The sequence below is a fragment of the Athene cunicularia genome, assembly GCF_003259725.1.
Source record: "Athene cunicularia isolate RWA chromosome 5 unlocalized genomic scaffold, athCun1 chr5_part1, whole genome shotgun sequence".
Taxonomy (NCBI): domain Eukaryota; kingdom Metazoa; phylum Chordata; class Aves; order Strigiformes; family Strigidae; genus Athene; species Athene cunicularia.
The window spans coordinates 43729550-43743410 of record NW_020799101.1 but is presented as its reverse complement, the minus strand read 5'-3'; the positions used below and the strand labels follow the sequence as shown (position 1 = coordinate 43743410).

The 13861-nt window shown below is 38.9% G+C and overlaps 1 long non-coding RNA gene across 1 annotated transcript in view; it reads right to left on the bottom strand.

Annotated features, from left to right (window-relative positions):
* Window positions 1-12941, bottom strand: part of LOC113480788 — a 32098-nt gene extending 19157 nt beyond the window's left edge. Inside the window, exons 1-2 of the long non-coding RNA XR_003398529.1 lie at window positions 12815-12941; window positions 6162-6427 (exon numbers count right to left, since the gene is read on the bottom strand). This is a non-coding gene — a long non-coding RNA (uncharacterized LOC113480788). The remainder of the gene's footprint in view (window positions 1-6161; window positions 6428-12814) is intronic.
* Between the last annotated feature and the right edge of the window lie 920 nt (window positions 12942-13861).

Below are 13861 nucleotides of genomic sequence, written 5' to 3'. Positions count from 1 at the left end.
CCTGTACTAATTATGAGGAAAAAGAATCCCTATCTGGGGAAATTCTGAATGTTGATTTATATAACAAGTTGTCAAACGCATTACAGCCTACATATGTCTGATGAGACACATTAAACAGGATATAATGATGTCCATATTTAATGAGAATAGGGACAAACGGAAATTTTGCCAATCTTGCTTAGTGTTTTGCATCCTAACACGTAATGGTTGGAACTATTTTCCTTGAGCTATCTGGACATTGTCACCTGATTCACTGCTTATCGCAGATGGCTAGGAAATGGTGGTGGTTGTGATGCATTTTTTTTTTTTTTTTTTTTTTTTTTTTTTTTTTTTTTGGTGGCTTTTAGTCTTCTACAAAGTGTTAGGCTGTTCAGGAGTGGTTTGGAGCTGGGAGGTTGAAGTCAGAGGGGTTTGAAGTAGGTATTTTATGGATTGAGTGTTTTCATGAGGCTGAGAAGCAGGAGACTCACTTTTTCCCGTGCAGTGTCTCCACCCTGTCAAAAGCTGTTCTGTGATAAAATAAGTAAATCAGCAGTGCTATTGAAAGACCACAGGACAGAAGGGGAGATGTAGGGTGCAGCTGCAAAACAGAGTCCTCACTGACACCCCAGTTTAGGTGCTGTCCAAGTTGCCTTAGGGGCAGGACTGATCTTGTACATTGGCAGAGGGCTGTGTGCCTTCAGAAGGGCTAGTTAGGAACAGGGTACGAATAGAAAGAGTCTTGAGGATGGAACAAAGGTGAAACACACTGTCTTTCATAGCTGCTGGGCCACAGTGGGAGAAAATCTGAAGACTGATGATTAGTAACTTCTCTTGAGAGAAAGGTGACTGGTTCTATTCACCAAAATGTGCAGATGAGCACCTCAGTGATGGAGATATTGGGGAAAAAGAGAATATCTCAGCCAGCATATGTCTTCTGGGAAGTCAAAGGCATCTGGAGTATTTGAACCACAAGTGTCTCATTGGGTCATTCTTCAATCTAGGAGGAGAAATGCCCAAGGTGGAGGATGCCCAGGCACTAGACACCAAGCAGCTTAATCACCGGCAGGACTCGGGCTGTGCTGCATTGTGCCTGTCTAGTGGCAAACAAGGAGCCACAGAAGTTTAGTTATCTTCAGAGTGGCAGCTGAGCAGGGTGTTGAGGATCTAAATATGGGTTTATGTGTTTAAAGTGGCACTTAAATAGTTGAGTCCCTGTGTGAATCTAGCTGATAGTGCATTAGAAACTGAAAATGTTTACATTACAGCCTTGAGAGCTCAGAATTTTTCCTTCTAACAGAAATGGTTTTATATATTAGGGAAGCAGAGAAATAAAGAATGTGGTGTGACCACTTTTTTTTACATTAACTCATCTTGTCTCTCCTTATTTATAAAAAATGAACAAAAGCTTAGTGTAATTTATAAGTTATGATAATCATTATGTGATTTTTACATTCATTTTGCCGAGTTTTCTGTTAATACAATGAAAAGACAGATTAAGTATTGGCACTAGAACTTCCAACTGGGCTCTGAAAATACATCTGTCTAGCTGGCTCTGACTCATTTCTACAAATAAAAATGCTACAATCAAAAGTCTAATGAGCTGTGTGCCTGCTGAATGTAAGACAGGGGAGGCTATCCATCTTTCATTTTTTGTACCTGTAACCTGCAGCCTGCCTATGCAGACAAACAAATTTTCCTTCCTGTCATCAATGGAGTTAATCTGACTAGATAAAGGGCTGCAGTCATGTAAAACTGGAGAGACTTTTTAGAGTAATCCTGGGTCTACAATTCCAAGAGTTCTAAATTCAACTAGAAAATAAATAGAATATTTAATACCTGGGAAGATGCAAGGAGTACAGGTTTAAAAAATATATATACCTGTACATACTCATTTGCAGGATACTTCTGATGGGTAAATTGCTAAAATGATGTTTTATATTAATTTATGAGTGACTGTAGATTTTTGAAACATCAATCTAATGCCACAAATGTGGCAGCTTTTGTTGTAAAAGAAATGGGGGTGAATTACAGGCTTTTTGTTTAGTGAGAAGTTTTATGACTTTTAAAGAATATTTTTTCTTATGTTTCCAAACAAAAGGAGTTTTAGGTTGCCTGTAAAATGAATTTCATGTAGGAAAGCTCTAAGGTCTTGGGCAACTTAAATTCTTTTGGGTTTGATTAAAACAAAAAAAATATCACCCTAATCTGACCTCTTACGAATTTTCTGGAACTTTTAGTTTAAATTAGACATGTTGTTTTGGATCAAAATCAAAATGCTCTCTTCTCAGAAATGTCAAACAGGATGCTTTTAATGTTTCTCCTGTTTCCAAAATGAAACTTATTTGAAATAGTTTAAATATAAAGATGGATGAAAATGTTTTCCATACGAAAAACAAAGTTAGCAAATCTTTAAACTGGTTCTCTCTAGAAATAAGGTTTTAGTCTTATACTGTTGTTCAGCACGTTTTTTTAAGGTCATATCTAAAACCACAGGGAACGAAAACATAATGCAGAGTTGTGGGGGATTCAGACTCAGTAAAACATTTCAGCAGCACAACTTAAATGTGTGGTGCACTTTAAAGAGTGTGTTTTCCAGGCTTTTCATCATCTAGGCAAAATAATATTTTTCTTCTTTGCCCATCTACAGGTTAGCAAAATTCAGTTTGGTGGCGATGGCTGAGTGATTTCCAGGGATGGGAGGTAAGCATCTCTCTACCATCTGTACCTTTCCTACTCCCCTCTCTACAACCCATGTAACTTCACTGGCTGGGGGGTTTGTCTGCAGACAACTTTCATCCCAGTGATAACAAATGAGCTGTTGGTGTAAGCCCAGCCACAGCATCTGTGACAGGTTGTGACCTGTGTGACCTGTCATTCCTTGATAGGTATCATAGAATCATTGAGGATGGAAGAAACCTCTGGAGAAAAACTAGTTCAGCCACTCCTGGCTTAAGCAGGGTCAGCTAAAGCAGGCTGTCCAGGACCATGTCCATGGGTTTTGAATATCTCTGAGGTTTGGCTGAAGGTGACAAAAGGGAAATAAGTGTAACTCCAACTCTTATAACCAAGAGTGCAGTCCTCTTTCAGGAGACTCCCTGAGTAGCTTCCACCATCTAAGGATGCTGGATATACCACTGTGCAAAATTGACTGTCACAAAAAACTCCTTTGGCATGCCCCAGGAACATTCACAGAATCACAGAATTGTCTAGGTTGGAAAAGACCTTGAAGATAATCCAGTCCAAGAATCAACCATCCAGTCCAACCATGAACCTCACACTGACCGTTCCCAACTCCACCAGATCCCTCAGCACTATGTCGACCCTACTCTTAAACCCCTCCAGGGATGGGGACTCCCCCCCCTGCCCTGGGTAGCCCATTCCAACACCCAACAACCCCTTCTGTAAAGAAATCCTTCCTAATATCTAGCCTACACCTTCCCTGGCACAATTTGATGCCATTCCCTCTTGTTCTAAACAGCTCTGAGGACTGCAGTGCAGAAAAGTCAGCTATGATCCCCAACACGGTGCAGCTGCCTCAGCACACCAACGCAGCCATGAAGTCTGCCACAGGCATGCTATCACTCCACTCAGGAGGACTGACCAGCATTAGCTCAGTGATCTTCACTTAGGCATGGGGATAAAAAACTCTTTGTCAGTAAAGCAACAACTGTCCTTAAGAGGCAGTTTTCTTATTAGAGGAATTTATAATCTTGTCTAGGGCAATATTTAAACAGAATCAGACTTAAGGCAGTGAGTATGTTACTCTCACTAAAATATCTCTTACAAAGTCAGTACTTCTTGGAAGTTTAAATCAAACACATCCCCTCAGAAAATTACCCCACCCACCAAACAATCACATAATTTGAATGCACAGTCAAAATGGGACTTTGACAAATATCAGTGCATGCAGAGGCAATAATCTGACATCAAAGCTTCACTTAAAGAGACACGAATTATCACAGACAGCTCAAATACCAAGTTTAACATCAAATCTGTGCCCACTCACTTTTAAAGGAGTTTAAAGCCAGGTATTTTCCTTTTTTTTTTTTTTTAAATTTCAGAACAGAAATAAAATCAATTTGCAGTGTTTGGCTCTCGAATTAAATGTATGATTTTAGCTCCTGCCTGCCCACCTATATTTCATCTCGTTCCCCTAGAAGCCAAAGTCTGGCTTGAACCAAACTGATCCTCAAATATATTTTTAAAATTTAAACAGCCTGTAATAAAATGGATCCGTGGCTAAACATTTCCTAAAGGTTGTTCTGAAGATACCTGTAGGTATAGAATCCAAATCCAGTCTGGATGTTTTCAATGTTGGTGGAAGTTTGAGATCAGTATTACAGCTGAAGTGTGATTTGAAATGTAGTTTAGACCATTGATGCATAGAACTAATTTGTGTGAGATTTTGGTCTAAACTACAGTTTCTAGTTTATAAATTCCATTTTTACCAGCACCTAAGACTAAATTTGTGGTTTACTCCCAGCAGTACTAAGGTCAACTCACAGACTTGTACAAAAACCATCATAAAAACCTTATGGTTTATTGTGAGAACTTTTTCTTAAATTCAAACCATATTCTTTTCAGCTGAGTTTTGCTTTCGGATTTTGGATTTGTTTGTAACCAAAACCAGACAGAAATTCAGGCAGAATACATTTGAGAAAACTGCTCCTAACGTAAGGATAGTAGCTCAAAACCAAAGGATAAACTGTACAGGGAGGGAAATGCTTTATAAACACCCTTTAAGTGTGATGCTTATCCTGTAGAAAAAGAACAATAAACTGCAAATTTAGTGTCATATGCAGAATATGCTTCAAATTGTATTTGATAAACGATATAGTTATAGCTATATAAAGATATAAAATTACATTATTACTATTTGCTATAACCTAGAGAATTTTGCCACTAGGAAGGAAGCCCCAAAATCTAGAATGGCATCATTAACTAATTAAATGTAATTTTGGTGTATTTCCAACTGCCAATCAGTTTGAGGAATACTGAAATTAAGTAGGCGGAGGCTCATTTTGCTGTGGAAGAATCAGCCCATGAGATGGTACCACACTAATAAGACAAAGTGAAGGATGTTCTTCTGTGGCTGCAGGGAACAGAGCACCAGAACAGTTTGCAGCTGCCAGAATAAGCCCATACCCTTGCCTCTGATGCTTGTGACATCGATCCTCATGCAGTGTTTTGTGCTGACTCCATTTTCCATACGAAATCACCACGGCTGCTGCAGAAGACTAATTAAGTTGTGGATTTATTCCCTGTCCTTTTCACTGGCTCTGTCTTGAGCTTTTTTTTTTTTTTTTTTTTTTTTTTTTTTTTTTTTTTTTTTCTGTTAGCTTTATTTGAGCTGTTCCTGACATGGGAACACAAGGAGGGGTTTTATCCTAAACTGTGGATATTGACACAGTCATTGAAAATGCTATAATAGGAACACATTAGTCCTACTAATAACTTATTCTGATTTTGTCACTGTGCTGTTACAATTATGTTAATCAAGTTGACACTAAATTTGTGATTAACGCTGTGGATCACTAATAATTAAGAGTAAATGTTAGCATTAATATACTTATTTTCTTCCAGTTGTCAAGATCCTATCAACTACCATTAATATTTTTGAGACAGTGGAACGTGGGCCAGATTTAGACCAATTCTCATGAGCTTTTTAATTTTAAGACTGACAAAGTTACAGAAACAAGAACAGCAGGTTCTCCAAAGGCAAGGTGCATACAGAACCTGTTGAAGTTGTCAATAGTGGCGTTCCAGAACAAATCAGAAGAAACTGCATGTCCTTATCAACTCCCAGCATTCAGTTTTGCTATAAGGCTTCCCAAACTCTTATATTTTCACCCCAAGAAGCAGTTTATATGCCTATATGCTTCAGGAGACACCTGTAATCCAGCCAGAGAATCAGACACAGCTGGATCACTCTAAGTGGCCTTCAGTTGGCCAAGCCAAAATCACTCCAATTGGCCTAGCCAAAATGTTTGTTTGTAAGTATGGGTAATTCACCCAAAAGCCCATGACTAGGGCTTGAGCAATCCGTTTCAGAATTTTTAACCAGATTAGCAAATGTTCCCCACTGAACCTATGGGCATTGTGGTTCTCTAGGAAAAAAAAAAAAACAAAACTGGTGATGATATTGATAAATGCAAGATGAGAAGACAGAATGAAATGACATTTGGTGAGATTGGACAGAAACTAAAGTTAGTGTAGGATATTGAATAAATGGCAGATCAGGAGCACAGTCATGCTTCATGAGGGTGGTTCTGCAACAGTGTCACATACGATCATCATCCCCAGGCAAAGTGTTTCTGACTTCAAGAATAACAACTGCAGTCATCTCCTCTTCCTATATAGTGACTCCTGCTTGGCTTTTTGTTGGTTGTGTTTTTTGTTGTGTTTTTTTTTTTTTCCCAGTGACTAAGCATCTAATTTGAATCAACTGTGGGAGAAGAGAGGATTGAAGGTAAAGTAGTGCTTTTTATTATTCAGGTTGTCATTAATTGCTGTTTCAGTTCACAACATTTAAATGAAATATTCACGCAATCGGGCCAGTTGTAATTCAATCAGAAACCCATCCAACTACCCTGAGGAATCCCATCAGGGCTCCTTACGCAGCAAGAATGAATTTTAATTAGAAATTTGAAATAAGCTTTTCTCCAGTTTTGCCAGGAACAAAATGGGCTGGTGCTTAGTGCCTCCATATGGGGAATTAAAGCCTTTGCAAAAAATCAGCATTTAAAGAAACATGTAGAATTTAAGATTGTGATAAATGAGTCTATATTTGCACTTTCTGGTAAGTTCCAGTGAAGAATCTGAATGTTTTGCAAACAAATTGCTAGGTCCAAAGTACACTACCACTTCTGCTGTGAGTATCTGTATTTTTAAAAGTTCTATCTTATCCTAAAAAATGATGAATAATTTAGTTGCACACAAAGCTATCTTTGAAGATGCAGCTAATAAAAGAAATAGGAGGTAGAGAGCAGTTTGAATGGAAAATTACTATTTAATCATTTTAAATGGGTCATATGCTACTAGCCCTGAGACATATTTTGAACTGTTAGAAGACTTCCAGCAAGATGCTTGCTCCAACCCCAGGGCAAGAGGTGAAGCCATAGGGTCATGATTCTTAAACCTGTCAACAGAAATCATGATTCTGTACTGGGTCTGGCTGAGCTGGAACTGGTTTTCCCCTCCAGCAGCCCTCACGGTGCTGTGGTTTATGCTGGGAGCTAGCAGGGTGTTGGCAGCGCCCTGGTGCTGTGGCTGCTGCTGAGCGGTGCTTACACAGCACCAAGGCTCTTCCCGACATTTCCCCCCAGTGGGATGGGGTGGGCAAGAACTCGGGAGGGGACACAGCCAGGACAGCTGACCCGAACCGACCAAAGGGACATTCCAGACCATGTGACGTCTGCTCAGTGTAAAACTGGGGAAAAGGAGGAAGGGGCTGGGGTCACCCTTGGTCCTCAGAGGCAACCACTCCGCGTATGGGAGCCCTGATCCTGAGAAGGCCCCACAGCGCCTGCCCATGGGAAGGAGAGAATAAATAGTTTTTTGGGTTTTTTGCTTCCACATGCAGACCTTTGCTTTGCTTATATTAAAATTGCTTTTGTCTTACCCACAAGGGTTGGTCTATCTTATTTTCTTCCCCCTCTTTGCCCTGTTGAGAAAACAAAGGGAAAAGGGGAAAGCGATAGAGTGACTTGGTGGGTACCTGGCATTTAGCCAAGGTCAAACTACCACAGCCACTAATTAAACCAGTCACTAATTTTGAGGTGTATGACACAACTCTAATAAACTGGTGGAGGATGGCAGGGAGAAGTTACTTGACTCTGTATTAAGTTGCTGTAGAGTAAGTCAGTCAGGCTAAGTGGTAGATAAGTTGCAACGTGTGGGGTTTGGTGTTTTGGGGTTTTTCTTCTGGTTTGAGTTTTTGTTTTTGCTGGTTTGGTGGGTTTTAGGCTTGGGTTTGGGGTGGGGGTTTTTTGTTTGTTTGGGCAGATTTGGTTTGGTTTGTTTTTTTGTTTTTTTTTTTTTGTTTGTTTTAGTCTTGCTTAACTATTTAAACAGAGCTTGAAGGAAAATAAAATAGCTACTTCATCTTAGACTGCTTTTCCTTTTTCCTCTTGACCATTATGTCCATGACTTGCTTTCCTTCTACTAATCTCTTCCTTAAAAACTGCTTTCAAATAATGCAGAGCAGAACACAGAAATCTTTCCCTCACCTTAAAATATAATTGCTTAAAGTTGACATATGTGGAGCACAGCCCAGCTTATTTTGTCATGTTTTTCCTAGCTTTGCCACCTTGGAAACCTAGTGCTTTGTATATATATATATATATATATATATTTGCATTTAATTAATGACAAGCAGAGTACCATCTCATTTTGGAGGCTTCCCCAGGCTATTTGCTCCAGGCTCCATTTGTCAGTGAGATACAGGACTTGCACTTCACTGTTCTCATTTCCAAAGCAGACAATTGCTCCAGACCCTCCACAGAAGGGTAGGTGGGAAAGAAAAACACAGAACTGTAGACAGGATCCTTAACTTACCTAAACTGGCAGTAGCTTCATTGACTAGAATTACACTATCAGCTGATGAACTACGTATATTGTCCTAATAAAAAATAGCCTGATGTCCTAGCCTTACCCATAAGACAAGTGCCTTTCTCCATGCTCCAAAATTAAGTGTATGAAACCAAGCTTCCATCTTGAACATTTTTCTTCTGCTTAGGATCCCTCAAACTCAGCTAGGGATGAGTCTGATTATATGCAGGGTGAGTCTGAACATACAGCTAGGACAAAAAACACGAGTCTGTAATCTGGTTCAACATAAGTAAGGCCTTGACCATAAGATTTTCTGGTGCATTTTTGTTGTGGGGTTTCTTTTTCTCCCTTCTCCATGCATTGTAAGACTTCATGGCACCCATGCCTTGAACACACAGTAACTTAATGAAAGTCAGGAGAAAGGTTTTGTGTTAAAGCATGAGTTACAGTATTTAAGGCATTTGTTTTCATGTTTAGAAAGAGGACTTTCTAGTATGGCTAGATAATTGAGCTGTGTGTTTCATAAAACATGTTTTTTTCTGACTAGAATTATTCTCATTTCACAAGGATTATGCAGCTTAGTTTTGCATGGAAACAATATTAGCTAGAAAACAGTTAATTTCTTGACAAGGGAAATTAATGTATTTGTATGGCAGCTGCCTCTATTAACAGAATAAATTTTCCTTCAGGGCCATCTCACTGATTTTTACAACCAGTTTCACATTCGATTCAAGTTCTTTGGAGCGTGATATCTTGGATATTTCATGGAAATGTCTGCAAAATGTTTAGCAAGTTGTGCTTCAAAATCAGCATGCTTAGTTCTCCCCCTTTCAAAAGGCCTAAGATCATGTTGAAACTGTAGTTAAAGTATTCTTTATAGCACTCTGAACTCGAGCAGGTGTCCCAGTTCAGTATGCAGAGCGGAAGATCAGGTTGTGATTGCTATTATACTCCAAAGGTTGGTTTTAATTAACAAGAGCAAAGTGATTCTAATGAAAAGGGGAAAGTTTATTTAAACAAAAGCTCTTAATCTAAAAAGAATTCACATTATAATCCCCAGGGAGTTCTCCTTAAAAATTCTTAAGGAAATAATGATAAGGACAAAAGATTGAGGGTTCAAAGAAATTACTGAAATTTAGCACTCAGTAGAAGAAAAGAAGTGACAGTCATGAAAGTGGAAGTCTACCTGTTCTCCCTTAGCTGAGGACCAATTTTCCTGTTTTGTCCATCAAACATCTGTTTCCTGCAGAGGCTTTCTAGATTGTGTAGAATGGGAATTTAGTTTAGTCTGCCATTGTAACAGTCAGTCTCTGTCAATTAGACTAGCAATTTGAGGAACAAAATACTTAGAAAGGATCTCTAAGGGAATTAAATACATAGCTAAAGCAATGACAACTTACATCTAACTAAAACTAGAGTTTTAGTCTTTTTTCCTTAACCTTTTTATCTATAGTAAGAAATGGCAATGCAGACAATGCTACAGTTAAAAACACTGTATCTTCCCCAGGTATCGGATCAATTTGCTCTCCATCCTCAGGCATCAATGGCTTTTCATTCCTACAAAAGGGACAGACTCAACGTTTAGCCTATATATGAAGGTACAGGATATAACTACAAAAAAAGTAAACATTATCGCCACTTTTGGCAATTGCTAACCTTCTGATAATATGATGGGACAAATACTTTCTTTATATGGCTGAGAAAGTATCATTTAAAATCTCTATCAAGATAGTAATTCTGGACTGGACATTAGTTGCAGTAGCAAAAACACTTTTTAGGCTGAATATAAAAATCTTTTCTCTTGTCTGCTTAAGAAACCGTAGCCAGGGAAGAGGTTGTCAGTTCATACTTTCCTCAATATATGTAAATTAATAATAGTGATATGCCTAGAGATTATCATACAGAGTTTTTCTTTGACGGCTGGGAGCAGCTGCACTGTAAACAAAGGTGGTGCAGAAGCAAGGCTGTCGAGCTAGGCTGATGCATGTTGTGTGTTCCCTGGAGAAACTAATCTCTTCTGCTATTTCCCATCGCTCAGCTCGCCCAGCATGTCTCAAGCCATGTCTAATTACCATTTCTACCTCTCATTCAGTCAAAGAGGTGCTATTATATCAGACAAAACACGCATCCTATTATGTGTTGGTTGTGTATTACTTCTTCCCTTCCCTTCCATCTGAGCTTTTACCAAATCTGTTCCTTCAGCTGTACCTCATTTGACTCACAGCTTTGCATGTGAATGCACATTTCCAGCTCACTGAAGCTGCTTCCAGCGCTTCCTGGTGCTGTCTTACAACTTGTAGAATACATTTGCTGTTTAAGTTTCTATTATTTTCTTGCTACTTGCTCTTTTCTATGCTTTTCTTCCCCCCCATCACTGGCTCAGAGACACTGTAGGCATGAAAACTTGATCTTATCCATTTCTCTTGGAACTATGATGTTTAAGTGAGGCCTTTGTAGACGTACACAGACAACAGCATTTATGAAACAGGAAACGTGCTGAGTAGATCTCTAAGTCAGTCTAAAGAAGAATGTAATGTATTTCTTTTTCTGGCTATATTCTAGATGCTAAACCTATTCATCTTTGCAAAAAATATACCTCTTCTTTCAACGATATTTATTTAAGAACTTGCTGAGGTAGAAGACAGTACAAGACTAGGATAACTCTTTTTTGAGCTCTTGAACCACCAAAGCTATCTAGTGGAGCACTTCGATACGAACCTGCAGTTATTTCCTATGAGTGAAATATATAGATGGGAGAGAACACCTCTCTACATGTCAGCTGCTTTGAATCATTCTGGCACTTGGCCTGGGTCACCCTTCATCATTGTGAATTCAGAGTGGGCAAATCTGAAATCCCTCGGATTAAAGACAGGCATACAAAGCTCTGTCATTGTCACTGAAAAGGAATGAGTATTATTCTTTTCCTTTTGAATTTCAGAAGTACCTTCAGTACCCTGTTTTAGCTGTAGTTGGGAGAAAAGTCAGTGAGGAAGATCAAGAAAAGACTGCAATTAAAATAATTTTATGATTTCAAAGAGCTGCTGGCCCTGTAAAGATTCTGCTCTGAGTTACTATCAGGAGGCATATCCATAATGTATAATAAAAGCAATAGATCTCCCACACTATCTCCTATCCTCTCCAAATCCAGTGTTTTCTGAAAAATTAAAAGGAAGTGAGCCTGTGTAACTTTCAGTCAGTGAGCCTCCTTTTCCTAATGCCAATCTAGCATCTCCCAAAAGATGGAAGAAACCTCTGGCCTCCTCAAGGAATTACGAGTTTCATTTAGTTCAGCACTTTAACGTTTAACTGTAAGAGATACCTGGATTGTCCTAGGTACTCCAAAGGGTTGGAACCAAGGACAAAAGATACCAAATCAAATGTATTAAGCATCATGTTGCATATCTAGTTTATGATTTTAGAGACAGGTCTTTTGGGATTTTGTGAAGTCTTCATGGATTGTGATACTGAAAAATTAATTACTTGACCAATGACACAATGCCATGTACACCAGGAGACTTCTTGATCTTGGACAAAACTAGCCTGAATTAAGACTCCTACACAAATAGTAACCTTGTGTAACTTCAGCTTCCTAATCTGGATGTCTGGTCTATGCTATGTCCTGTAGCCTCCCTTGATCACATGGAGAGAGGCAGATACCTCCAGGACTGAGACACTTGTTTCGGGAGGGTTATCGATCAATTCGGTACAGTCTCAGAATACTCTGTACTTACACTGAGTGGTGTAGCTATGAACCATAGTCCAGGGATTCTAGATGCTTACCTGTATTAAGTTGGTATCCAAGATGAACACTTTTAGAGATAGAAACATATCACCCCCACCCCCAAAAAAAAAAATCAAGAAAATTTAGATATTGTTATTGATTTCCAGCAAATTTTTACTACAGTCTGATTAGTACACAGTGTTTCTGGAGTGCTAGAATGTTTTGATCCAAGGAGAGTGAAGATCGTGCATGCCAGTTTCTTATGTATGACAGCTTTAGCCCAGCAGTTCTTCACAGCTTTTTTTCTTATTAAATCATAACAACTTCCTGTACTCTTTCGTATGCATAATAGCTACATCAAAGTTCTCATTTTGCGCTTTACTATATTGGTAAGTCATATGGATTGCACTTCTGTTCTTTCAGTCCTATTTGGATGTGGTCTTTCCTAAAACACTCTCTCAGAGACAGTAAATTTATCTTGCCAGGCATGGAAGAGTGTAAAATATTCACCAACTTGTGAAATTTCAGAAAATTCTGTAAACGTGTCTACTTTTCACTTACCTTAATAGTTCAAGGAGCATCTTGAAGTGACTTAGTTAACGAGAAACTGTTGATGGATACTTGATCTCCATAGACAGCTGTTCTTCAAGCCACGGTTGATTTCAACAAGGATGGTACTAGCTGATGTCTTGAAAGGAAGGGAAATCAAAACAGACAGGGTAAAGTAAGTAGACTGTTTCCCAGATGGACGCATATTCCCATCCAGACCCAAGATGGTTAAAATAGCATGAGAGACAAAAGATATTAAAGACAAGAAAGTGGAAGCTCATGTTTGTTCCGGCAGTTCATAGACCAACCTAGTAATACTTAAGAGAGGGATAGAGATGTGATCTATCTGCCTCCTAAACCCTGAAAAACAACTGGTTCTTTCCTCAGTGCAAAGGGCTGCCCCTTCAGTTGTTATAAGATTATTTTAAAAAACAAAATATAGACTATTAAGGAAAGGTAAGGAGTCCTGCTTTTAGTGGGTGCCATAGGACTACATAGTATTTACAGGCTTAAGCTTTTCCATATGAACATTCTCTGCACCAGTCTCCTTTGTAGCACCATGGACTCTCTGTGGCTGTGGAGGAGTGAGCTCTAGAAAACTTTTTCAGTTGGAGAAGGTGAAGGTTGCTTTAAATATAAGATTTGAGTTCCGTTCGGTTTATTTAATTTTGTCATGCAGAATGCAGATTCAGTCCCAACTGACAGCTATACATAATAACAGACGTTATAGTATTGGTTTTGTTCTTGACTTCTGAATATACTATACAGACATCAATTGTGTGATGCAAACACCCGAGTAAAGACCAAGCCTTGGCCCTCTGCTCTCCAGTGTCCTAAACATTTTAAGAACAAGTGAGAAAAGAGACATGGCCATCAGAAAAGGTTTATGCACCACAGGACAGTACAATGTCTAAAGCAAATGTAGTGTATTAGGGTTTGTTTCCCGAAACCCAGACATAAATAGGTCATGAAAAATTACAACAATTCTTCTCCTGATAGTGTACTTTCTTCTCTGTTTTGTAAAACTGTTTGGTTATAGATTGACAAGAACGAACTGTA